This window comes from Notamacropus eugenii, chromosome 5 (genome assembly GCF_028372415.1).
Source record: "Notamacropus eugenii isolate mMacEug1 chromosome 5, mMacEug1.pri_v2, whole genome shotgun sequence".
Lineage (NCBI taxonomy): Eukaryota > Metazoa > Chordata > Mammalia > Diprotodontia > Macropodidae > Notamacropus > Notamacropus eugenii.
Genome location: NC_092876.1, coordinates 219,507,794 through 219,534,564, shown reverse-complemented (window position 1 = coordinate 219,534,564; position 26,771 = coordinate 219,507,794). Strand labels below are relative to the sequence as shown.

The window sequence follows — 26,771 nt, the reverse complement described above, 5'->3', positions numbered from 1 at the left end:
TAGAGATGGACAATGGAGGCATCCTTGAACTCCTGGGGGATTACCTCCTCTTGCCATATAACCTGAAAAATTTCAGTCAGCTTCTGTATGAGCAATGGTCCCCCTACCTTGTAAATCCCAGCTCGAACAGAATCAGTACCAGGTGCTTTGCCACATGAAAGGAGACTAATGGCCCTCAAAACCTCTTCCTCAGTTGGAAGTTCAGCTAAGGAGGGAATGACTTCAACCTGAGGTAAACGGTCAATGGCTTCAGCATTGATTGATGATGGTCTGTTGAGAACACTATGAAAGTGTTCAGCCCATCTCTCTAGGATCATCTCCTTATCACTAATCAATGTGTCTCCATCAGCACTGAGTAGTTGTGATGCACCATAGGTTTTTGGTCCATAAATAGCTTTCAAGGAATCATAAAAGTGCTTTGGATTGTTACTATCAGCATAAAATTGAATTTCATCTGCCTTCTTACTGAGCCAGGAATCCTGAATCTCTCTAAGCTTTGCTTGTACTTTGCTTTTGATGGAATTAAATGCTGCCTTCTTAGAGGTGGATGAACTATCCTGCTGGTAAATCCTGTGGAGTTCTTGTATTTCATTTAGCAGCTTCTGAATTTCCCCATCATTTTCATCAAACTAATCTTGGTGTTTGTGAGTGTTCTGACCCAGAGGAGCAAATGCAGTGCCATACAGCAAATCTCTGAACCCACTCCTTTTCTGCTCCACTATTGCCAACTGTGTATTGGCTCAACTTTCCCTCCAAGTCAGCAGCAAACTGTTCACACTCAGAGAAGAGCTCTAATTGATTGACATTAATTCTTCTGGTCGTCATTTTGCCTTGGGGTCAGCACTTTTGACGAATGCGAATATTTAGCTTGGAAAGGATAAGTCTATGATCAGTCCAGCACTCTGCACCACATGTTGCCTTTGTCACTCTCACATCTTGTCTGTCTCTTCTCCTTACAATCACATAATCTATTAGATGCCAGTGTTTGCTGCAAGGGTGCATCCATGAAGTTTTATTGTGTTTAGGTAAGTGGAAGACAGTGTGGGTGATGAGAAGTTCATGTGCACGAGAAGACACGATGCACAAGTCTTCGGCAGTAAATGACCATTGCTGTTTCTGTTTCCAACTCCATTCCTCCCTAGGACTCCCTGCCAAGTCTGGTAGTCTGAACCTATTCTGGCATTAAAGTCACCCAGAATTATAAACTTGTCCTCTTTTGGCACATTGATGATAAGGATCTCTACGTCTTGGTAAAATTTTTCTTTGATTTAATTAGGGTTTGTCATAATGGGAGCATAGGCACTGATGATGGTGGCATGGCATTTTCCTGCAAGTGGCAATCGCATTGTCATGAGCCTGTCATTCACTCCTTTTGGCAGGCATGCCAGCTTGCTGATTAGATTGGTTTTGATTGCAAAACCCACTCCAACTTTGCAGTGCTCCCTTTCACTGAGCCCACTCCAGAAAAAGATTTTCTCTAGCTCCTACCTCAGTAAGCTGGCCTTCATTTGCCAACCTTGTTTCACTCAGGGCTGCTATTTGGATGTGATACCTGTTGAGTTCTCTTGCAACAAGAGCAGTTTCTCTTTCAGGTCTACTGGATTTTGTGTTGCCTATTCATGAGCACATATTCCATGTGCCGATGGTGAGTGGAATCATCTTTGCAGATGTTTTTGTACAATTTTGTGTTTTGACAGCATAGTGGGATTCCCCACCTGCCATGGTAATCAGGCCAGAGTTGGGTAAGCGGGTAATGTTTAGGGCACCTTTTCTAACCCCCTTTCTCATACCAGGAGGTGAGCAATATGATCCTTAAAACGCACCTCAGATACCTAGGGGGCTGCTGAGTCCCACTGCTGCTTCCAGTGAGAAATGACCCTATGGCCTGGGCCACCTGTGTGCAAGGTTGTGACTACAGCTCCCAGTGTATCCGCACCTGCTGCTTCATCACTTGCCTATCACCACAGGACTTTGAGGCATAATAGTGAAATAGTACAGGTGATGTCTTTTGATTCGTGTGTAAATTGGATTTAAGTGAGGCAGAGTTGTGTGAAGTCGTCAGCCTCACTCTCTGCTCCAGAGTCATCATAGTCCAATGGAAGGACAGAGTCAAGACAGCTGGTGATGGCTCAGGATGCAGTGGATAACCTTGGCATCTTCTGTGTCTAACTGAAGCACTCTAAGCGTTCTATATCATCTGCTTCATCTCCCTTCATGGCCATTGGAACAAATTGTTCTCATCTGCCCATTCCACCAGATGAAGTCTTCACATGCTTGGGGTAGACACCCCACTAACTCACCAATGGGTCTGAGAACACTTGGTTACCTTCAACCTGGTTTGGCCCATCTGCTGAAATGGTTTACCTGGCTGTAGCCACTGAGCATGCTGCAGCTTCTTGGAGCCACAGGTGAGAGTTAGGTGGAACAGGTGAACACCAAAGGTGGAAGAACCCTGAAAAGGGCTCAGCAGCCATCACACCAAAGGTACTGGTACTGGTACTGGTCCTCTCTGAACACACCCTAGTATCTAAGCACATTACAATCTAGCTAAACAGGCCTTCTTCCTTCTTAGACAAGACACTTCACCTACCTTTAGGTTAGCTGCCTTCCATGCCTGGAATACACTCCTTCTTCACCTATAAGTCTTGGACTTCCTGTTTTCCTTCAAGACTCAGCTCAAGCACCATCTTATATAGGATGCCTTTCCTTGTTTCCCCAGTTACTAGAACCTTCTTTCCAACATTACTCCATGTCTACTTTGTAAGTGGTTTACTTCTTGTTGTGATTGTTGTTGTTTGTCCTTTGTTTTCTGACAGAACCAAGAACATCACAGGCATGTGTTGCCATGTGCATGGAGTGGATTTAAGTGAGGCAGAGTTGCACAAAGTCATCAGCCTCACTCTCTCTTCCTGAGTCATCAAATTCCAGTGGCAGGACAAAAGTCAAGATGACTGGTGACAATCCAGGATATAGTGGACGACTTTGGTTCTTCCATGCCTGACCAAACTCTAAGTGCTCCACAGCAACCACTGTGGCCATTAGAACGAATTGTTCTCATTCACCCATTTCATGGTGGGAAGTTTTCACATGCTTGGAGTAGTTATCCCCCTAACTCACCAATGAGTTTGAGTCCTGTTGGTTATTCTCAGCCTGGTTTAGCCTGTTTGCAGAGATGGTTTACTGAAGTATGGCCTCTGTCCAGGCTATAGCTTCTTGGAGTCACAGGTGAGAGTTTGGTGAAGGTGGATACAAAAAATGGATGAGAAACCCTGAAAAAGACTTGGCAAGCCTTTTCACCATTGGTGCTAATCCTCCCTAAACACCCCATTCACCACATATGCATACATACATGTATGTATACATACACATGTGTGTATGTGTATATACATGTCTATATATGTATATGTGCACAATATACATGTATATGTAATTTTCCACATACCTACATATATACATGCTGCCTTCCATATTAGAAAATGAGTTTCTTGAGGGGAGGGTCTGTTATTTTTTAAATTTTACTATGTTACTATGTGCCAGCACAGTGCCTGGCACATAGTAGCCACTTATTGTTTGCAGATTGATTAAATTCTTCCTACCAGGAATTACTGAAGGCTTATAACCAGGGTAAGACTGACCAATTGCCTCCAAATTGTCATGATACTATATATACATATATATATACACATATATATGTATACTCCAGTATATACTACTATATACTATATATATACACATATTTATATATGTATATATATATACACATATTTATATATGTGTATATATATATATAATATCACACACACATGCAAATTCACACTAATTTAGTCATTAAATTTAAGGCAGATCTCAGACATAACAATGTATTCAGATGAAGATTAAGAAAAGGTGCTTCTGGGGGGAATGATCTTAGACAAAGTTAAAGTAGAATTAATTAAAAATAATAAACAGGGAAACTATATCATCATAAAAGGTACCACAGAAAAACAAAGCAGTATCAGTACAGAACAATATGCACCAAATGCTATAACAACTAAATTTTTAAAGGAAAAGTTAATGAATTACAGCTGGAAATAGACAGTAATACTGTAATAGTGAGGGACTTTAACCTTCCTCCTTCAGAATTAGTTAAGTCTAACAAAAAAAAAAAAAGAAGTTAAGGAGGTGAATAAGAATCTTAGATAAGATAGATAAGATATATATCTGGAGAGAATTGAATGAGAATAGAAAGAAACACACCTTTTTTTTCTCATTAATACATGGTACCTCTACAAAAACTTTATACTTAAATGCAGAAAAGCAGAAATATTAAATGCATTCTTTTCCGATCACAATGCAATAAAATTATATTCAATGAGGGAGGATAGAAACGGATTAAAAATTAACTGGAGGCTAAACAACCTAATCTTAAAGAATGAATTATAACAAATTAAAGAACAAATCATAGAAACAATCGGTAATTTCATTAAAGAGAATAATAATAATGAGACATATCAAAACCTATGGGATGGAGTAAAAGCAATAATTAGAGGGAATTTTCTCTTCTATATGCTTACATTAATAAAAATAGAAAGAGCAAACCAATGAATTGTGTATGCAATAAAAAAACTAGAAAAAGAACAAAAATTCTCAACTAAACATCAAATTGGAAATCTTAATAATTAAAGGCGAAATTAATAAAATTGAGTAAAAGAAAAAGATTGAACAAATAAAACTGATTTGGTTTTATTTTTTAAAACCATAAAATAGATAAACTATTGGCTGCTGTTATTTTAAAAAGAGAGAGAAGAAAGTCAAATAATTAGTATTAAATATGAAAAGGGTGAAAATACCACTAGTGAAGATAAAATCAAAACAATTATAAGGAGTTATTTTGCCCAATTATATGCCAATGAATTGAACAATCTAAGTGAAATGGAAGAATATTTACAAAGATACAAATTGCCCAGATTAATGGAAAAGGAAATAGAATATCTAAATAAACCTCTTTTAGAAAAAGAAATTGAACAGGCCATAAATGAACTTCCTAACAAAAAGCATCAAGACCAGATTTATATTGATATACAAGTAAATTCTACCAAATATTTAAAGATCAATTAATTCCAGTATCAAATTATTTAGAATAACAGGCAAAGAAGCAGTCCTACCAAACTCCTTTTATGGAACAAATATGCTACTGATACCTAAATGATGAAGAGAAAAATAGAGAAAGAAAATTATAGACCGATTTCATTTAATGAATATGGATGCAAAAATCCTAAGTAAAATACTAGCCGGGGACTACAACAATATATTACAAAGATTATATATTGAAATGAGCAGAACGTTGTACATGATAACAGCATTATTGTTCTAGGAACAACTTTGAATGACTAAGTCATTTTGACTATCATAAAATATCCAGATTAACTACAAAGGACCTACAAAGGAAAAAGCTATCCACATTCAAAGAAAGAACTGATAAATAGAAATATATAGTGGTTTTGTGTGTGTGTGTGTGTGTGTGTGTGTGTGTGTGTCTAATGGTAGTCTTCTCTAGGGCAGGATGAGGAGGGAGGGAGAAAAAATAAAAAGTGCATAGAAGAAAACAAAATAAGACTTAGAAGCACAGAAAAGCAGGGTAGCTTTGAAAATGATGTGTGGTATTTATTACGTAGTTCAAAAAAAGGAAGCACTGTGAAATGAAAATTCATGGTTTTATGTTGCATCCTCTTTTTGCATTGTGCTATATACAAGGAAATGTTCATTTTTGCCTTTTTTTATTTCAATTCAAAATGAATAAAAATTTAAACAAAAACAAAAAGAAAACGAGGTCCTCCTGGTTTCTATCACAAGCATCTCTTGTGGTTCCCAAGAAATGAGGTGAGTTGTATACTCACATTGGCTACCAAGATCTTAAAGAAGTCATCGTATGTAAGTTGCTCCTCCCTTTTCTTAAGTTGATCTCATATTTTGGAAGGGCTTCAGGGATAATAGATCAATCAATAAATAAAGAATTTGTTAAATGCCTACTATGTGGAAGGCATTGGGCTAGACCCTGGTAATATAGACAAAAATGAAACAATCACTGCCCGAAAAGTACATTGCATTCTGTCAGAGGAAACAATATGGATACAAATAAGTCAGATATAAAAGACATACAAAGTAAATATATGCAAAGTAAAATATATACAAAGTTAAATATAAGGTGACAGCAAGAGAAGAAACACCAGATTTTGTGATCCTTGTGAGGAACAAGAAGGGGTGAATCAGGAAAGGCTTCATCTAGGAGGTGGCAATGGGGAAGAGCTCTGAAAGACACTTAGTATTCTAAACATGAAACTGAACAAAGAGTGTGTGTTCTAGGCCCGGAAGACAATACCTTCAAAGGCATAAAGGTGGCTGAGGGCAGCAGGTTTGACTGAACTGTAGAATACATGAAGGAGAGGAGTTAGTAATGAGGCTCAAAGATGGATTAGAGCAAGTTTTCGAAGGACTTTATATACCAAACTGATTTTATCTGTTTATTTTATTTATCTGTTTATTTACATTTTATCCTAGAAGTAATGGGAAGCTAGTTAGATAGATGACACAGTAGATAAAGTGCTGGTCCTGGAGTCTGAAAGATCTGAATTCAAATCCAACATCAAATACTTACTAGCTGTGTGACCCCTGGCAAGTCACTTAATGCTGTTTGCTTCAGTTCCGTCATCTGTAAAATGAGCTGGAGAAGGAAATGGCAAAGCACCCTGGTATCTTTGCCAAGGAAACCCCAAATGGAGTCCGGAACACTTAGACATGACTGAAAAAGAGTGAAAATGAACCAGTGAATCTTCTTCAGTAGAAAGCTGATAGGTCAGACCTATGCTTTAAGAACATCACTTGGGGTCCTTTTATGCTTTCCAGGAGCCAAGATGTCTAAGCGAGGATATGATAGGTCTTTGGGAGCAAAGTTACACATTTCCTTGGTCTCCCAATGAGAGCTGTTATCAATTGTTCTGATAATATGGGTGTACATCATATCTGTGAAGGGGATTAAGGGGAGACTGAACAGGCTTCCTGCTGTTGGTGTGGGTGACATGGTAATGGTCACAGTCAAAAAGGGGGAACCAGAGCTCCGGAAGAAGGTGCATCCACCAATGGTAATATGGCAACAGAAGCCATATTGAAGAAAAGATGGGATGCTCCTGTATTTTGAAGACCATGCAGGGGTCATAGTGAACAACAAAGGGGAGGTGAAAGGTTCGGCCATCATGGGGCCTGTTGCCAAGAAGTGTGCTGATTTGTGGTCTAAGGTTGTGTCTAATGCTGGCAGCATTGCTTGACTTTCCTAAAGCCTATCTATAAAAAAAAATCCCATTCAAGCTGTACACACACACACACACACACACACACACACACATGCATACATATATATGCATATACACATGCATATGCACACATTTATGTGTGTACATGTGTATGTGTATGTATGTATATATATATATATATATATATATATATATATATATATATATATATATATATATATATATATATACATGATATCACTTTGGTAGCTACCTAATACAAATTGGAGAGACGATGGAATGGAAGCAGGGAGAACAATTAGAAACAATAGTTCAATAGCCCAGATGAGAAGAGATGAGAACCTGAACTAAGGTGATGATCATATAAGTGAACAGAAGGGGACAAATGCAAGAGATGTGTATATAGAGCGGAAAGATTTGGCAACTGATTGGACATGAAGGATAAGGGAGCATGAGGAATCAAATATGACTGAGGTTATGAACTTAAGTGACTAAAAAGCACAGTGGTAAATATGGAATTTGACATAAAAAGAGAAATTAGGAAGAGAGTAGATTCTATGCCAATCTAGACTTGTTAGGTACCAATAACCTCCTTGGAATTAGTACTTGGAATGAGAAGAACAAAGTCTTCCCAGACATGATGAGGACCTTATAAAGGAAACCAGGTGATGGCATTAGCTCAAACTGGTTCATGGAAGCCAACTGTTCATTTTTTTTAGTATGTCTGCAAACACTACAAATCAGAATAGTATTTTTCATTTCATTAGTTGCCCAGCTTAAACTGTGGGAGAAAATGTTGATAATAAAATTAAATTCAAAAATGTATTGTGCATACATTAGTTTTGTTTCCCTCCCCCCCAAGCAGGTTGTTAAATGTTTACTAGCATACTTGTAGATGTAACCCACAGGCCCCTGCTATGCTTATATGGGGGATTTGATCTTTGGGGCTATTCTTAAAGATTATTCTCACTTTAGTTCATTATAGCCTGAATATGGGGTTTATTCCTGAGATAGTTCTAAATGTAGCTTCTTTATGTTATCTTGGAGTCCTCAGAGCTATTTGTTATGGATTTCTCATGATTTAACAGCAGAAGTGCCTCCTTGACTTGTTTTTTTTTTCTATTAAACACTCATTTCTTGATTTACATTTTTAATGTAGAATCCACGCTGTTCTGCAACCCTCCTTTCAATTACTTAACATGTATTTATAAATGTATCTAATGTGTGTGTTCGTCCTTCATTGCCGAAGAAGACCATGCCATCAGAGAAATGATGACATGACTTGCACTTGACTTTGTTTTGAGTGAGGGAGGGCTGTGCAGGTCACCAACCTCACTCCTCCTCCAGAGCCATCTGAATCCAGTGACCAGATATTCATCAGGATGACTGGAGATGACCCAGGATGAGGCAATTGGGGTTAAGTGACTTGCCCAAGGTCACACAGTTAGTGAGTGTCAAATGTCTGAGGTGAGATTTGAACTCAGGTCCTCCTGACTCCTGCACTGGTGCTCTATCCACTGCACCACTTAGCTTTCATTGTATCTAATGTATTTCAATCTCAAACCACAATGCGGAAGGACCATGTCTATTTGTGCTTCATTGTAATCTTTATGATATTCTTGCTGATACAGGAAGGATTACAAATGGATACAGCATATATATAGGCCACATAAAATTGGATTCTGACAGTAGGAGTTAAAGACTTCCACCATTTCTTAGGGAAGGTGAGTGATTCACTCAAGATTATTAGAAGCTGATGAAACCCCTTATACTTTTGGTAGGAGAAGGTTAGTTATCATAGGACTGGAAGACAAGTAAAAGGAAGTCCTCCCTAACATTAATGAGAACAATTGTAGTGGTGCCTTTGCTGTTCCTGATGAACTCAGATTACCCATTCTTTGAGAAGTCAAACACCCCAGATGTCACTACTGACTCAGCCTGGCTCAGAGAGGATGGTCAGAGCCTGAGACTATTCCAAGCAATAATATAATGCTCCTGTCACTTGATTTCAGCAAAAAGCAATTATGCTGTGGTAGACCCAAGGTTGATCATTATCAAGGCTGCTCTGGAAACATGGTAGCATCCCTAGGAGTGAACAAAATACCTGGTCATGCTCTCAATGGACAGTAAGAATTTAGTTTACCTTAAGGAGCCCTGAATATTGTGAGCTTGTCACCCCAGTTGGGCATTGTTTTCATATTTTTTCCTCCAAATGAAATATTCCTGCATTTAAAAAGACTATCACAATGTACTCCCACACAGCTTGGAACCAAGAGACTGCTGTTGAATGGGTTTTTGTTTTTTGTTTTTTGGCCAAGTGGCTTTGCACTACAGAGCAGAGGTCTGAAGGAATCATCATGAGGTCCATTTGGCCAAAAAATCTAGGGTAGGTGTTCTTAATCTATGGTCCATGAACTCCTCTGTTTGTGGATAAATTTCAGAGGGTCTGTATCTTAGGCGAGAAAGTTTCCCCATTTTTATCCCAATATAATTGATTTCCTTTATAATCATATGTATTTTATGCATTTAAAAACATTATTCTGGAAAGGGTTCAAAGCCTTTATCAGACTGCCAAAGAGGTCCATGACACACAAAAAATTAAGAACCCTGATCTAGGGTGAATTGAGAACCAAGAATTCAATCTGATAGTATGACTAGTATTATGTTTGGGCATGAGGTGGCTGGAATTATGTTTAAACATGGAGAATCAGGGAATCATTGATTTAGAACTGGAAGGAAGCTTAGAACCCATCAGATCCAACTCCCTGATTTTACAGATGAGGACCCTGAGACACAGGGAGGTTAAATGACTAGCTTACAGTCACAAAACCAGGAAGTTACTGGGGCAGGGCTTGAAATCAGTTCAGTGCTCTATCCACTTTACCAACTGATACTAGAGATGGGATTCTGATTCCACATCTGAATCCAAATCAAGTGTATTTCCTAATTGGTACAAATATAAAGGGAACCCCAATGGAAAGTGTTAGGAATCCTACAGCTGTTGGTAGAACCTTCGTGACTATGATATCAAATAACAAATACTAACATCCTCATCATGATAGGTCATTTATCAATATTGTATCATTTGATCCCACATCCCAAAATGCTCTCTGTTCCATTGGGTTACTTGAACACATCAATGGATTTGTGACCTCAATGTGGATTCTCTCTTCATCACTGCAGATCAAAAACCATCCAAACCTCATTCTCTATAAATATTGTTTATGTCTTCACATAAATCTTCCAAAGAGGATCAGTTCAATGGGGTGAAAGCCTTTCTGCAGATCTTCTAAATTTCAAAGGTCTCAGGGCAGCATTCAGCCTGTCAGTCTATGACCTCTTATTCTTATTGTAACTGTCCCATCTGTTCTTCCAATCATAACTTCTTTGATAACTTTTATGCTCCTTGATGTTTGCAAATTGTCTTTGATAATACACTATGGTCTTGCACTGGAGTCCATCTCTCCATTGATCTCTAGATCCCCAGCAGTTGATTAATTGATTAGTTGGCGATCATAGTGTGCTATGATTTGAAGCTATATAACATTATCAGGAGACTATTAGTGTTTAAATGATGGGTTTGGGGGCAGAGAGCAACTTGGGATCATTAAAATTACTGCCCAGTTTCCCAAACACAATTCAACCATCTTTCTTCCTCTTCTTCAATTCTGCACCCAGCATATTGTACATCTACAATGTGTGTCTAAGATATGTGTGCTGATGGAATAATTTAACACATCACCTATCTTTCTGCCTGCCATACTTTGATATACATGCATTCTTCAAGTACTTTGCTTTTCAAATGTGGATAAGAGACTTTGTCAGAAGTATCTGGATGGTCTCACCCCCTACAGGGAATCCCTTTTTCCTTTGAACCTTGAGCATGATGTGGCTATAAGGAAATCCTATGAGGAACACGTTTCCCAGTTTTATAACTCACTTGATTATATATAATAAGGAACCTTTTATAATCTTAACCTATGTGAGAGAACTCTTGTTGAAAGGGAGCCCTTGAGAATGCACTTTGCTTTACCAAATTAAATTCTTATGTTGCCAACAAGCAATAAATAAGATGGAATCCTCTATTCCTTTCACCCAATTGTTCAAAGATATATCTGCTGCAGGAAATTATCTATAATTGCTTGCCTTTTCCCTTCTCATATTTTTACCAAAAACATTCTTTAAACTAGGCATATTGGTGCACTCCTATAACTCATGCTTATGCTATTGGATCTCTCAGAACTCTAAGGATTTCTGAATTCTTGTGGGCTGTGCTTATTGGTAGACTCCACTAACTTTGACCCCCTGAGAGTGGGGGGCCACCAAGTGGAGCAGGCCAAAACTCCCAGGTCAATTAGTAGTGGGATCAGGCCTGTGAGTAGTTCCTGAACTTCAAAATTCTCAGCAAATTAGGAAGACCCAGTCTTAAAAATACACAACCTTAATGTATGTGAAAGATTTTGTGCAGATAAGAAATTAGGTATATAAGTTAGGATTTGCTGAAGTATTTTTGGATACTTTTTTTTTAAAGTAGTAATATAATCTAGTTTTGTTTTGTTTTGACTTTTTATATCTCTTCTGGAAATCAGTTCCTGGATGCTTTCAAAATCGTCTTAACACTGATACCAACTTTTGTTTGTGAGTAGTTAGTCAAGCTCTACAGTTTTTCCTGACTTTATTTTCTTAAAAGCCCTTTCCACATCCTTATTTAATCCAGTAGGCAATAAAGAATCATTAATAGTAAGGACACAACCTTATGCTAATGCTGTCAAATCTGTTTAACTTATTTTACATCTTTAGCGTTCTCCTTTCTGTCTCAAATATACATGTTTTTTAGAATACCTGGGTTAGCTGGCTTACATGCTACATGCTCTCTTAGCTGACCTTTATGTCTGCTATCTTTTACTATTTTATGAGATGATATTGCTGGATGATACTGTTGACAAACCTCCTCCGCAATGCTTTCACATAAACTGATACCCTAAATCACTGTTGCTTTGCTTCCCATATCTTGAAATCAAGTACTTCTTGGATGAACCAATTTCTGGATGCCTTTAACTGTTCTTTAGGTAACTAGTTTGATTAATTAAAATCTTTTAAGAAATATTGCTAATCAGAATGAATTTGTATCCATTTTCCATTTTTTAGCATCAATAGTATGTTTAGGTTGGATTGACACCATCAAAACAGCATTTAACACCTTTTCATCTAATTTGGTGATGTTGACTTTTGTTCTGCATAATCCGTAGTGTAACTGCACACAGGCGCTGATTCAGAAATGACTTCCATATGTGTACTTAATTGCTTCTTATCTCTTAGAATATAGTCGATGTCATTTTTTGTTTAGAATTTACTGGACGTAGTGCCTTCTGACACTGGATTGGGAAGGTAAAAATGAGTTATAGATGATTTTGGATTGCCATCAAAAGTAGAAACTGGAAGGGACAGGATGGAGGAATTAGTCCCAGGTGTCCATACCCCCTCCATGTCCATGTTTCATCAGAAACATCCAAGGAAACATCAACCATTTTCCTGGAGAAGAGAGGTTGGAAAGGGTTCTAAGAGGAGAAGTACTGACAGTAGCATGGCTGAAGACTGTGGCAAAGGGTAACAAGCCAAGTCAGCACCAAAGCAAGGGACAGAGCTGAGCTGTCCATGGGAGAGAAGGGGGTGGAATTGTCCAGGGTCAGTATGGTATGAATTTAAGGAAGTAGAAGAGCAGAGTTTATTGACAGGACTAACATATTTACCTGTATTATAGAGTCTATAGTACAGTAGATTGCCTTCAGAGACTGTTTTCTCTTTTGGGGGGCAGGGCAGGTGAGGGAAGGGAATATGAGATGAAGATAAATTTAATGCATTCTTTGTTAAATTTAGAATTTTCTTCTATCTCATTTTTTGGGGGACTTTTGCCTTCTTGAGTAAACAGGCTCATATTCTTCCTTATCCTTAGTTATATGCTTTTCCTTTCATGCTTCATTCATGTCCTTTTAAGATCTGAGTATCCAAAACCTTCTTGTGCACCCATGTTAGATTCTTCAGAAGCATCCCCCTGTTCTTCTTCATCTGGACCATTTATAATTGTATGGGTTTTTTTAGGGTCACTTAATAATTTTTTTTCATGTATCAGAACATGAGACCAAACTTCTTTCTTTCCTCTGAGTTTTTTGAAATCTGCTTTCCTAAAATCAAGAGGTACATATCTAATTACAATCAGCATTCTCTTGGTATAGTAGAAAGAGCTTGACTGTGGAGTCTCAAGACCTAGGTTTGAATCTCATTTTTTTTTTAGCTGGGTCACACAAGTAGTAAACATCAATCACTTAGCCTCCCCAGTATTCAGCTTTCTCATTTGACAAATTAGGAAATTGAACTAGCATGCCTCTGAGGCCCCTTCCAACTGCTCTCCTTTCTCTCAACATTCCTGTCACTTCCATTTCACAAACCAATTCTTCCCGGGTCAGAATTAAGTCCAAAGAAACATATCTCCTTATTGCTTTCTTAACCTTCTAAAAGATAAAATTGTCAGTAAAATAAGCCAGGATTTTATTCAATCTTCTGATTTTTAGTAGAATTATGTTTACTGCAGCTATTCATAGCTGAAGTGTCCTATTTTTTTTAAAAACATAACACTTTTTGTTTTGTTTTTTCCAATTGAATTTGTGGGAGGGAGAGAAAATAGAAAATGTTTGTTAATTTTAAAAATTATTTTAAAAGAACATATACAGCATATGTAGGACTTTTTAGTTATATAGTACTTTCACATACATTACCTCATTCAATCCTCACAATGATCTTATAGAATAGGTATCACCCGAAGATTATTATTCTCATTTTGAAGGTGAGAAAACTGAAATTTACACATGAACCTCTGGAATGGTTTTGGTTATCCTGAAGGAGAAGTGATGATCACTAAAACCTGGTATGGCTTTATCCAGAAAAGACCATTTCTTTTTTCTGAAAAAGTAACTGGTTGAGTTGTAAAGACATCAGGGAATGATGGATAGTGAGCTGGACTCATTGTCAGAAGACCTGAGCTTGAATCACACCTCTGACATAAGTGTAAACTGAGGCAAATCATTTAAACTCTGTGTGACCCAGGCAGCTCTCTAACACTATAGATTTAAGAATCATCACAAATCTGCATTGGTAGAGCTTCCTAACTGAATTTTCATATAAATTTATTTATTTTCAGTTTTCAACGTTCATTTCCACAAAATTTTGAATTTCAAATTTTCTCCCCATCTTCTACCTACTTGCACCCCAGGACAGCATGTATTCTGATTGCCCTTTCCTTCAATCTGTCCTCCATATTTCTCACCCACTTATCCCCTTCCCTTCTATTTTCCTGTAGGTTTAAGATAAATTTTTATACCCCATTGCTTATATATCTTATTTCCTAGTTGCATGTAAAAACAACCTCTAACATTCATTTTTAAAGCTTTGAGTTCCACATTCTCTCCCTTTCCCCTTGCCCACCCACCTTCATTGAGAAGGCAAGCAAATTGATTTAGGTTATACATGTATAGTCATGAAAAATACCTCCCTAACAGTGATGTTGTGAAAGACTAATTATATTTCCCTCTATCCTGTCCTCCCCTCCATTTATTCAGTTCTCCCCTTTGACCTGTCTTTCTACCAAAGTGTTTGCTTCTGATTACCCCTTCCCCCAATCTGCTGTCCCTTTTGTTATCTCCCGCTCTTATCCCTTCCCCCTTGTTTCCTGTAGGGTAAGATAAATGTCCATACTCAACTGAGTGTGTATATTATTCCTTCCTGAAGTCAAATCAGTGAAAGGAAGATTCAGTTATTCCATCTCACCTTCTCCTTCTTCCCTTCCATTATAAAAGCTTTATCTTGCCTCTTTTATGTGAGATGATTTACTACATTCTACCTCTCCCTTTCTCTTTCTCCTAATATATTCCTCTCAACCCTTAATTTCCTTAATATTCATATATACATATACAAATATGTGTGTGTGTGTGTGTGTGTGTGTATTCCCTCCAACTATTCTAATACTGAGAAAAGTCTCATGAGTTACAAATATCAACTTTCCATGTAGGAATGTAAACAGTTCAACTTTAAGAAGTCCCTTATGGTTTTTCTTTCCTGTTTACCTTTTCATGCTACTCTTGATACTTGTATTTGAAAGTCAGATTTTCTATTCAACTCTGCTCTTTTCAATAAGAATGCTTAGAAGTCCTCTATTTCATTGAAGCTCCATTTTTCTCCTGAAGGATTTTTTGCTGGGTAGGTGATTCTTGGTTTTAATTCTAACTCCTTTGACCTCTGAAATATCATATTCCAAGTCCTCTGGTCCCTTAGAGTAGAGCTGCTAAATCCTGTGTTATCCTGATTGTGTTTCCACAATATTTGAATTGTTTCTTTCTGACTGCTTGTAATATTTTCTTCTTGACCTGAGAACTCTGGAATTTGGCTACATTACTCCTAGTTTTCCTTTCCCTTTCCTGTCCTTGAAAGAATCTCTTTCAAGAGGTGATTGGTAGAACCTTCCCATTTCTATTTTACACTCAGGTTCTAGAATATTAGGGCAATTTTCCTTGATAATTTCTTGAAGGATGATGTCTAGGTTCTTTTTTTGATCATGGCTTTTATGTAGTCCAATTAACTGTAAAATTAGCTCTCCTAGATACATTTTCTAAGTCAGTTGTTTTTCCACTAAGATACTTCACATTGTCTTCTATTTTTTTCGTTCTTTTGGTTTTGTTTTATAATTTCTTGATTTCTTGTAAAGTCATTAGCTTACATCTGCTTCATTCTAATTGTTAAAGAATTATTCTCTTCAGTAGGTTTTTGGACCTCTTTTTCCATTTGGCTCATTATGTTTTTTAAGGCATTCTTCTCCTCATTGACTTTTTGGACCTCTTTTGTCATCTGGGTTAGTCTAATTCTAAAGCTGTTATTTAATTCAGCATTTTTTTTTGTTTCCTTTAGCAAGCTGTTGACTCATTTTTCCTGGTTTTCTTGCATTACTCTTATTTCTCTTCCCAATTTTTGCTCACTTCTCTTACTTGATTTTCAAAATCCTTTTTGAGCTCTTTCATGGTCTGAGAGAAATTTATATTTTTCTTAAAGGCTTTGGATGTAGGAGCTTTGGCTTTGTTGTCTTCTTTTGATTGTATGTTTTGATCGTGCTCATCACCAATGATGTAAGAAAATATCTCTTCTACGAAAAAGTAAAAATCTATAGTCTGTTTCTTTTCCCCCATCTGCTCATTTTCCCAGCTAATTACTTGACTTTTGAACTTTGATAAGTGCAAGGTTCCAGAAGCAGCCTCTGCTTCAGCAGTGGCTGTAACCACCCTGGAACTAGGGCTGGGGCTGGACCATACTCCCCTCTCAGCCAGGTGAGAGACCCTTCCCGCTGACCTTTGAAGCTGTCTTTAGTGTTTGTCTGTTGAGAAGTCTGGAATCCACAGCAGCCACCAGCAATTCAGTCCCCTAAGGCCTGTTCCTGCTCAGTCCATGCAGGTGTGGCCCACACAGAACTTCACTCTGCTCCCAGCCCGGTGTGATAGATCCTTCAGTTGACCTTCCAGATTGTCTTGGGCTGGCAATTTACTCCAGTCTGTCATTTTGTGACTTCTGCTGCTCTAGAATTTGTTTGGTCATTTTTACAGGGTTTTTTTGAGGGGTTTGGAGGGAGAGCAGTAGCAGGTCCCTGCTTCTCCCCATCTTCCTAACTGGGAATTTTCAATGCCAATAAAATTAGATTTGGTTTGGCTCCACTCCTGCCCTCACATGTAAATTAAGAGTATGCTTTACTTGGAGTTCACCTGGATTTTAACAAAGTATTTGATAATATTTTTCACATTATTCTTATGGACAAAATGGTGAGATATGAGTTAGATAATGGTATAATTATGTGGATTTGTAATTGATTGAATGTCTGAACCCCCAAAATAGCCCTTAATGGCTCAGTGCAACTTGAAGTTCTAATGGAGTATCCCGGGAATCTGTGTTTGGCCCCTTGCTGTTCACAATTTCTATTTATGAATTGAATGAAGGGATAGATGGCATGCTTGCTAAATTACAGATGACACAAAATAGGGTGGGTTGACAAAACATATTGGATGACAGCAGCAGGATCCAAAAATATCTCAATAAGCTAAGACCTAATCAGATGAAATTTAATAGAGATAAATGTGAGGCTCTGCACTTAGCTGCAACAAATCAAATTCACATGCACAAGACTAGAGAGACAACATTTCCTAGGCAGGAAAAAATTCTGACTTACCAGCTCTATAAGAGCCCACAATATGGTAGCAAAAAAAAAAAAAAAAGACTATTATCTTAGACTCCATTATGAGAAGTAAAGTATTCTTAACAGAGGGAGGCAATAGGCCTACTATACTCCAAAGTGGTCAGAATATATCTGCCAAAAAGGGAAAGAATGGAAGGAAGGAAGGAAGGAAGGAAGGAAGGAAGGAAGGAAGGAAGGAAGGAAGGAAGGAAGGAAGGAAGGAAGGAAATGCGTGCATCAGTAAAAGAAAGTCAACCAACTGGAAATAGAGAATCAAAAACTTGAGGACGAAAAAAAATTCCTTGAAAACTAGAACTGGGCAAGGGGAAGTTAACGGCATTTGAAGGCACCAAGAAATCACAGAACAAAGTCAAAAGAATGAAAAAATAGAAGATAAAGTGAAACATTTCATCAGAAAAGCAACCAATCTGGAGAATAGATGAGGGGAAATAATATACGAATACTTGGACCACTTGAAAATTATAATAAAAAAGAATTTTGATAGATTATTACAGGAAATTGACAAGGAAAATTGCCATGAAGAACAAGAAGGCAAAATAGAAATAGAAAAAATCCACTGATCACCACCTAAAAGATATCCCAGGAGGAAAACTTACAGGAATATCATAGTTAAGGAGAAAACATTTGGAAGCAACAAGAAAAAACAATTTAAATATCATGGAGCTACAATAAAGATCACACAATACCTAGCAGTTACTATGTTTAAGGACCGTAGTTCTGTGTTTCACAGAACAAAAAAGCTAGTGCAAACAAAGTATAATAAATGAACAAATAAGAGAGAATGTGAAATATTTCATAAGAAAAGTAATTGATCTGGAAAACAGATCTAGAATAGAAAACATAAGAATAATCAGACTACCTGAAAGCTACAATAAAAAAAAGTATCTTGATACAGTAATATAAGAAATAATTAAATAACATTTTCTAGAAACAGAAAATAGAAATTAATTTTTTTTAATCCACTGATCGCCACCTGAAAGAGTTCCTAGGAGGATATTCCTACAGGAATATCATAGTCTAATTCTGAAACCCAAGCTCAAGTATAAAATATTATGAGCAACAAGAAAAAAAAATTTAAATATGATGGTGCCACAATTAGAATCACACAAGATTTAGGAGCAGTGACACTAAAGACTACAGGTCTTCAAACAGTATATGTATTGAAGAGCAAAAGAACTAGGCTTGCAGCCCAAAATATCATACCCAGCAAAGGGAAGTGTAATCCTGAATGGAAAAAAAAAAAGGGATATTTAATGAATTGCCAGATTTTCAGGATTTTGTCAAAAAAAATAAACACTCCAAACTTAAGGGAAGATTTGACATATAAGATTCAAGAGAAATAAAAGCTATATATCAGAGACTAATTACAAGGGACTCAATAAGGACAGACTATTCATCTTTTTTATGAGGAAATGTAGAACACATATCTAAGATTGTTATTAGTAATTGGATAGTTTAAAAGAAAGATTGGGGTAGACCTGAGTATAATGTGATTCTGAAAAGCAAAACTATTTAGGAAAAGATGAAAAGGATAATTATATTACTCAAATGAGGTGCAGGAGGAAGAATTGACACAGAAGAAAGATGAGGGAGGAAGGCTGGATTTCTGGAAGCCTTTCATTGGCAATGGGTTTAAGAAGGAACAATGCATATATATATATATATATATATATATATATATATATATATATATATATATATATATATATATATATATGTATATATATATATATATATATATATATAAAAGGGAGGGTATAGAATGATATTTAAATTAATGGAAATTGGAGGATAAGGGAAGGATTCTTGGAGAGTGAGGGTAGGTTAAATAATAGGAGAACAAGATAGTGGGTTAAAGTAAAGTAGAGGAGTCAGAAAGGATAGGAAATAAGAGATTCACACAAACATAAAAGACCAGGAATAGAATTTATTAGGGGAAAAAAGCAGGGGTAGTAATCATGATCTCAGACAAAGCTAAAGCTAAAATAGATTTAATCAAAAGAGAAAAATAGGGAAACTACCCCATATATTGACCATATTAATCAATATTGTTTTAGACTATTTAAAATAACTGGATGGTATAAGGTTGGAATATTGCTGTGGTGTAGGAAATGATGAATTGGTGGATTTAGAAAAATATGGAAAAACTTGGACTTACAAAGGAAGAGGTTATCTACCCTCAGAGAAACAGAAGACCAGGAAGTACAGTATGATCATACACAGATGCATATGAATGTATATGTCTATATATGAACATTATTATAGCTATCTAAGTATATGATTGTGTGTGTATGTATGTGGATATATATGTGTGTGTGTGTATATATATATATATATCTATCTATCTATCTTTGTATGTTTCTCTGTGTGTGTATGCGTGTAAATCTGCATTTAATTGTAGCCTTCTGGCAGGGAAGGGGGGAAGAAAAGGGGGAAAAAGAACAAACTAAAAAGTGCACAGCAGAGAACAAAAGAAAGCTTACAAGGAAGCAAAGAAAAGATGGTCATCTATGAACCCAATGTATAGTATTTATTATATAAGTTGTCTTGAAATGGAAATTTATTGCTGTATATTTTTGTATCTTCTCTTATGTTCTGTTGTATACATGGCAGTGCTTTTTTTCTTTTCTTACTTTGTATTTAGGTTTTGTGCCTTTCTCTTTCCTTATTGTGTATTTGTTTTAGCATTTAAGTTTAAAATAAATTAATTTTGAAAAATATTTTTTTAGAAAAAGAGTTGTGGTTATGAGCAAGGGTAATTTATCCAGCAAAGTTCAGTATAATCCTGAATGAAGGGGAAAACAACCTGGACATTTAATGAACCGAAAAACTTTCAGGGTTTTGTGATAAAAACCCTAAAACTTAAGGGGAAATTCGACACATAACATCCAGGAGAAATATATGGTAAACATAAAAGACCAATTATAAAATTCTCAATAAGGTCAAACTGTTTATTTGTATATGTGAAAATATTAGCAGTACTCTTGTGATTATCATCACTGTTTGAGCAATTTGAAAGAAAGGCAAGGGCTGAGGTGAGTATAATGGAGTGATCCTAAAAAAAATATAACTGTGTAGGGACAGATAAATAGGAGTAATTATCTCATAGAAGAGACATAAAAGGAAAAACTGATACAGAAGAAGCTAGTTGGGAGGAGAGCAGGTAGTGCTGAAACATTACCATATTTCATCACATAATAATCACAGAGTTAGGCCAAATTTTTTTGCAAAAAAGTGGAATGTGACCATTATGTGAAGTTTATTAACAAAAAAACCATTGTGCTGGTACTTAAAAATCATTTATTATTAAATTGTCTTCGGGGCAAGATTAGGATGGATGGAATACTCATGAATATACATTAAAATGGAATACTGACAATGCCGGAACATTGAGAATTCTAGGCTAGCAACTCACAATGGAGAGATAAATGTGTTTCCATATGTCACTGGTGAATACATTGCTGCTCTGTTTATCTTTTTGGCAGCATGATCAACAGAATTATACCATGAGACAATTACACAATGAAAGGTTACAAACCAATTTTGGGACTAAAAAAACATGGTGCAATGATTATGCAGTGAAAATACAATATTCTCACCAGGATTGGGTTTAAGAGGGAAAAACAACATATATCTAGAAGGGCATAAAAGTCTTTTAAATTCAAAAAGAAGCAAGAGGGCTAGGGGATCGTGTGGAGGGGAGAGGATAAGGGAGAGACTCTTACAGGATTAAAGTAGTTTAAGGAATAGGAGGGCAGGTAGAAGTAAAGCAGAGGAGTGAGGAGGTATAGGGTAAGTAGGTTAAGAAGGATATTGAGGAAAAATAGGAAGGAGAAAAATACACAAGTAATTGTAGCTTAGAATGTGAATAGGACAAATTAATTCACAAAACAGAAATAGGTAGCAGATTAAAAAGTTTAATTCAACAACATGTTGCTTTCAGGAAACATAAAAATGAGAGATACACACAAAAATATAATAAAGGACAAGAGTAGAATTTAGTACATAAAAAAATCAGGGATACTGATCATGATGTCAGACAAAGTTAGATTTAATCAAAAGTGAAAAATGGAGAAACTACAGTGTCAGCAATATTATTCAATATTGGTTTTAGACCATCTAAAATACCTAGATAACATAAACTACTTGAGTATACACCTGCCAAAACAGACACAGGAACTATATGAACAGAAACATAAAAGACCTTTTATATAAATAAACTTAGATCTAAATGACTTAAGTAATATTTATTATCCATGAGTTAGAAAGTCAATATAATTTTTAAAATGAAAATTTTTCCTAACTAATCTATTTATTCAATGTCATCCCAAATAAATTACTAAAAAACATTTTTACTGAGTTAGAAAAATAATAACAAAGTTCATTTGGAAGAACAAAAGGTCAGGAGCTGAAAAAAAACAGGAAAAAGGGATGTAAAGGAAATAGATTCAGCAGTATCATACTTTAAACTATATTATAACGTGAGAGCATTGTTGAAGTGTAAAAAGGAAAATTTTAATTATTTTAAATTAAATTTTTTTTGTATAAATAAAACCTATATCTACAGGAATAGAAGGAACGCAGAAAATTGGGGTGAACTTTCATAGACAATCTCTCAGGATGTGATTGGGTTTGAATATTGCTGTGGCATAGGAAATGATGAGCTAGTTGATTTAAAAAAACATGGAAAGACTTGGACTTATGAAGGAAGATGCTATCTACCTTCAGAGAAATAGTTGATAGGAAAAAATAGGCATTATATGTGTGTATGAGTTTATATGTACATCTATATGTGTTTATAGGTACCTGTGTATATGTCTATATATCTACAATTAATAGTAGCCTTCTTTAGGTGGTGGGGGAGGAAGGAGAAGTAATAAAGTAAAAAGAAAACAAAAGAAAACCAACAAAGAAGCAAAGAAAAGCTGGACAGCTTTGAAAACAGTGTATAGTATTTATTATATAGGTTTTCTTGAAATGGAAATGTAAATTGTTTTATAATGAATCCTCTGTTATGGTCTGCTATGTACAAGACAATGTTTTTTTTCTTCTTTTTTCATTTTGTATTTAAGTGTAAACTTTTAAGAATTTTTACCAAAAAAAATTCCTAGAAAAGCTAAAGAGATATTTCAAAGGAGCACAATTTATTTTAAAAACCATATAAGGTAGAGGAAAAATTGAGAAAAGAAATGAGAGCTATGCAAGAAAATTATGACAAAAGAACAGCTTGGTTTTCTTTTAAAAGGCAAAAAAATTACTGAAGAAAATAACTCCTTAAAGATCAGAATTGGACAAATGGTAAAAGAAGCACAAAACCTCACTCAATAAAATGTCTTTAAAAATTAGAAATGGTCAAATGGAAGCTAATAGCTTCATAAGACATCAAAAAACAATAAAACTAAGCCTAAACAAAGAGAAAAAAAGAGGAAAACATGAAATATTGCATCAGAAAAACAACTGACCTGGAAAATAGATTGGAAAGATAATTTAAGGATTATTTGGACTATCTGAAGCCATGATCAAAAAAAGAGCAAGGAGCAACTGTCAGGATCACATAAGATTTAACAACTACCCTATAAAGGAACAGAGGGCTTGGAATATGACATTCTGGAAGGCAAAGGAGCTAATATTGCAACCAAGAAAAACCTACCCCCAAAAAACTGAGTGTCATCCTACAAAGGAAAAATGGACATTTCATCAAGCATTCTTGATGAAAATATCAAAGTTGAATAGAAAATTTAACATTCAAACATATGACTCAAAAAAAAACATAAAAAGGTAAGCATGAGAAATCATAAAGGACTTAACAAGGTAAAATTGTTTACGTTCCTAAATGGGAAGATGATAAGAACTCTGTCATCATAAGGGCAGTTAAAAGGAGTCTACTTAGAGGGAAAGGGTGTGAGTCTATATTATTTCACAATGACTTCAAAAGAAGAATGGAAGGGTATCAAAGAAGGATGTACTGGAAGAAGAAGGAAGGGAAAGGAAGAATGGGAGAAGTTATCTTATGTAAAAGAGGTGTTCAAGTTTTTATAATGGAGGGGGAAATGGGAGGGGTGTGGGCAACACTTATGTCATACTTTCATCTGAACTGCTTAAAGGAAGGGAGGATATATATACACAGAGAACTGGGTATAGAAATTCTTACCCAATGGGAAAATAGAAGTGTAAGGAATTAAAAGAAAGACAATTGATAGTTTAAGAGAGGAGTGATCAGAAGCAAAATAGATTGTTGAGGAGAGTACAAGGTAAAAAAAGAGGATAAGTAGAAGAGAATAGGATGGAGGGAAATACACAGTTAGCAGTCATAACTGTGAATGAGAATGGGATGAACTCACCCATAAAACCAAAGAGGAGAGGAGAAGCCAGAATCCAAAAATATGTCGCTTATAAGGGACACCCTTGAAAGAGAAAGACAGACAGTATACACAAGAGTTTAAGGGGCTGGAGTGGTATCAATTACCAGTAGTATCAGCTGAAGTAAAAAAGGCAGAGGTAGCAATCATGATCTCAAACAAAGCAAAAGCAAAAATAAACCTAATTAACGGAGATAATCAGGGAAACAATAGTTTGTTAAAAGGTTTCATAGATATTATCATTGTGGAAGATATGTACTTTAAATGGCATAGCATCCAAATTCTTAAAGGAAAAGTTTAAAAAATTATAGAAATCATTTCTTTATTTAATTTTAATAAAACTGAGTTGGGCAAAGGGGATCACATGATAATATTAAGTGCTAAGCAACACACTGATGCAACCTTGTTCAGATCTGCATAAACTCACATTGCAAATCAACACTGGATGAATTTCAGGGATTTTCTAGTTGTTACTTCTCATTTCAGTCTTTATAGGTATCTGACCAATTATCTAACTGTCCTCCTCCCTATGCATTTGTGGGAATTCACTGTCTTTTAGGTATAAATCTCATAGTGATAAACTGGATCAAAGAACATACGTTATTTAATTATTTTTTGTGTATGATTCCAACTTGCTTGCCAAAATGGTGTACCCATTCACAGGTTCACCAACAGTGCATCAGTGTATCTGTTTACCACAACCCTTCCAATATTTATAATTTTCATTTATTGCTACTCTAATGAAATGGTGTCTCAAAATTGCTTTCAATTTCATCTTTCTAACGAATAGTGATTTGGAGTATTTTTTTTCATATTTCTAAAGATAGCCTTGATTTCTCCCTTTGAAAACTGTTTGTTCATATCCTTAGTCCATTTATCATTTAACGAATGTCTCCTTTTCTTATACATTTGAATCAGTTTTTATACATTTGAATCAGTGTGTATATATACACACACATACATTATGTATGTATTTCTGTATATGTGTGTATATGTATGTGCACACGTATTACAATGAGACTTTTATCAGAGGAATGCTGCAAAGATGTTTTCCCTAGTTAACTCTTCACCTTTTAAACTTGAGTTTATTAGTTTGTGCAAAAACTTTTTAACAAAAGTTATGTAGTCAAAATCATGTATTTCATCTTTTGCAATCATATTTATTCCTTGTTTGGTCATGAACTTTTCTCTTATTGATAGATGTAGTAGGTAGCTTTTCCCCCACATTTCTCTAATTTTTTAATCATATGAACATTTATATGTGCACCACATACTCATTGGGAGCTCATCTAGGTATAAGGTTTGAAGTGCTGGTCTAAATCTAATTTCTTCCATATTGGCATCCAATTTTAACAGCAGTTTTTGTCAAATGGTAAGTCATTATCCCAGGAGCAGAGCTCTTTTTAAAATATTTGCTTCTATATGTTATGTACCTAATCTGTTCCACTGATCAATCTGAGTACTTTTTGCCCAGAAACAGATTGTTTTAATAATTATAGCTTTACAATACAGTTTGAGATCTGGTGCTGCTGTGTCCCCTTTGTTCACATTTCATTATTTCTCTTAAGGTGCTTGAACTTTCTTCCCTCCATATGAATTTTATTTTAATTTTTCTAGCTCTATAAAGCAATCTTTTGGTAATTTGATTGTTATGGCATTGAATTAGTAAATTAATATATTGTCATTTTATTATATCAACTCATCCTACCCATAAGCAATTAATATTTTCTCAGTTATTTAGGTCTTTATTTCTCTAGATAGTATATAGCTGTAATTTAAAATGTGTGCGTGTGTATCTTGATAGGCAGTGCCCAAGTATTTTATAAATTTTGTTGTTATTTTAAAGAAATTTTTCTACCTCTTCCTGTAGAGTTTTCTTTGTGCCATGTAGAAATGCAGATGATTTAGAGGGATTAATTTTATATCCTTGCAAGTTTGCTTGTTAGTAATTATTTCTCTTAATTTTAGTGAACTCTCTGGGGTTCTTTAAGTATACCACCATATCATCTGCAAAATTTCTTTTTTAACTATGGTTAGTTCCCTGATCTTTCTTTTTCTTTTTCATCTTCCTACTATTTAGTATTTCAAAGCACTCTGTAGATGAATTCATTAGGGAAATGTCATACTATGAAAATGTATCCGTGTAATAGAAGCGCTAATATAGGCTTGGGCAGCTAGGTGGTGCAGTGGATAGGAACACTGGGTGAGCAACCTGGAAGACTCATCTTGCTGAGTTCCAATCCGGTCTCAGATATTTACCAGCTGTGTGACACTAGGCAAGCCATTTAACCCTGTTTGCCTTAGTTCTTCATCTGTATGAGCCGGTGAAGAAAATGGTAAATCCCTCTAGTTTCTTTGCCAAGAATGGGGTCCCAAATGGGGTCACAAAAAGTCAGACATGACTGAAATGACTCAACAACAACAAATACAGTAAAAGATGTTTGTTCCCACCTCAGTTTCAGAAACAGAATGGGACAGTAGAAAGAATGCTACTGGAGTCTAAGGGCCTGACTCTGACCTCTACTGTCTGTGTGGCCTCAGACAAGTCATTTACCTTTCTGGGATTCAGTTTTCTCATCCGTAGAATAAATGAGTCACAGAAGGTGACTGCTAATGTCTCTTCTTGGTCTTTGAAAAATTTGACCAGGTGACAAGGAACCTGAAAAGATATTCATGGCATTTAAAGCCTGCTCTGCTGCTATCAGTATGACAGCTTTGAGACAAAGATACCTCTGCATCTCAGGTCTCAGAAATGACTCCACGTAGCAAAGAAACTCACTCTTCAGGAGAAAGAAGCAGTAGAAAAATGAAATGATTACCTGCTCAACATTTGAGTATTAG

The 26,771-nt window shown here is 35.9% G+C and overlaps 1 pseudogene; it reads left to right on the top strand.

Annotated features, from left to right (window-relative positions):
* The first annotated feature begins 6,890 nt into the window (after window positions 1-6,890).
* LOC140509097 (large ribosomal subunit protein uL14-like) lies at window positions 6,891-7,301 on the top strand (annotated as a pseudogene).
* Window positions 7,302-26,771: the final 19,470 nt, after the last annotated feature.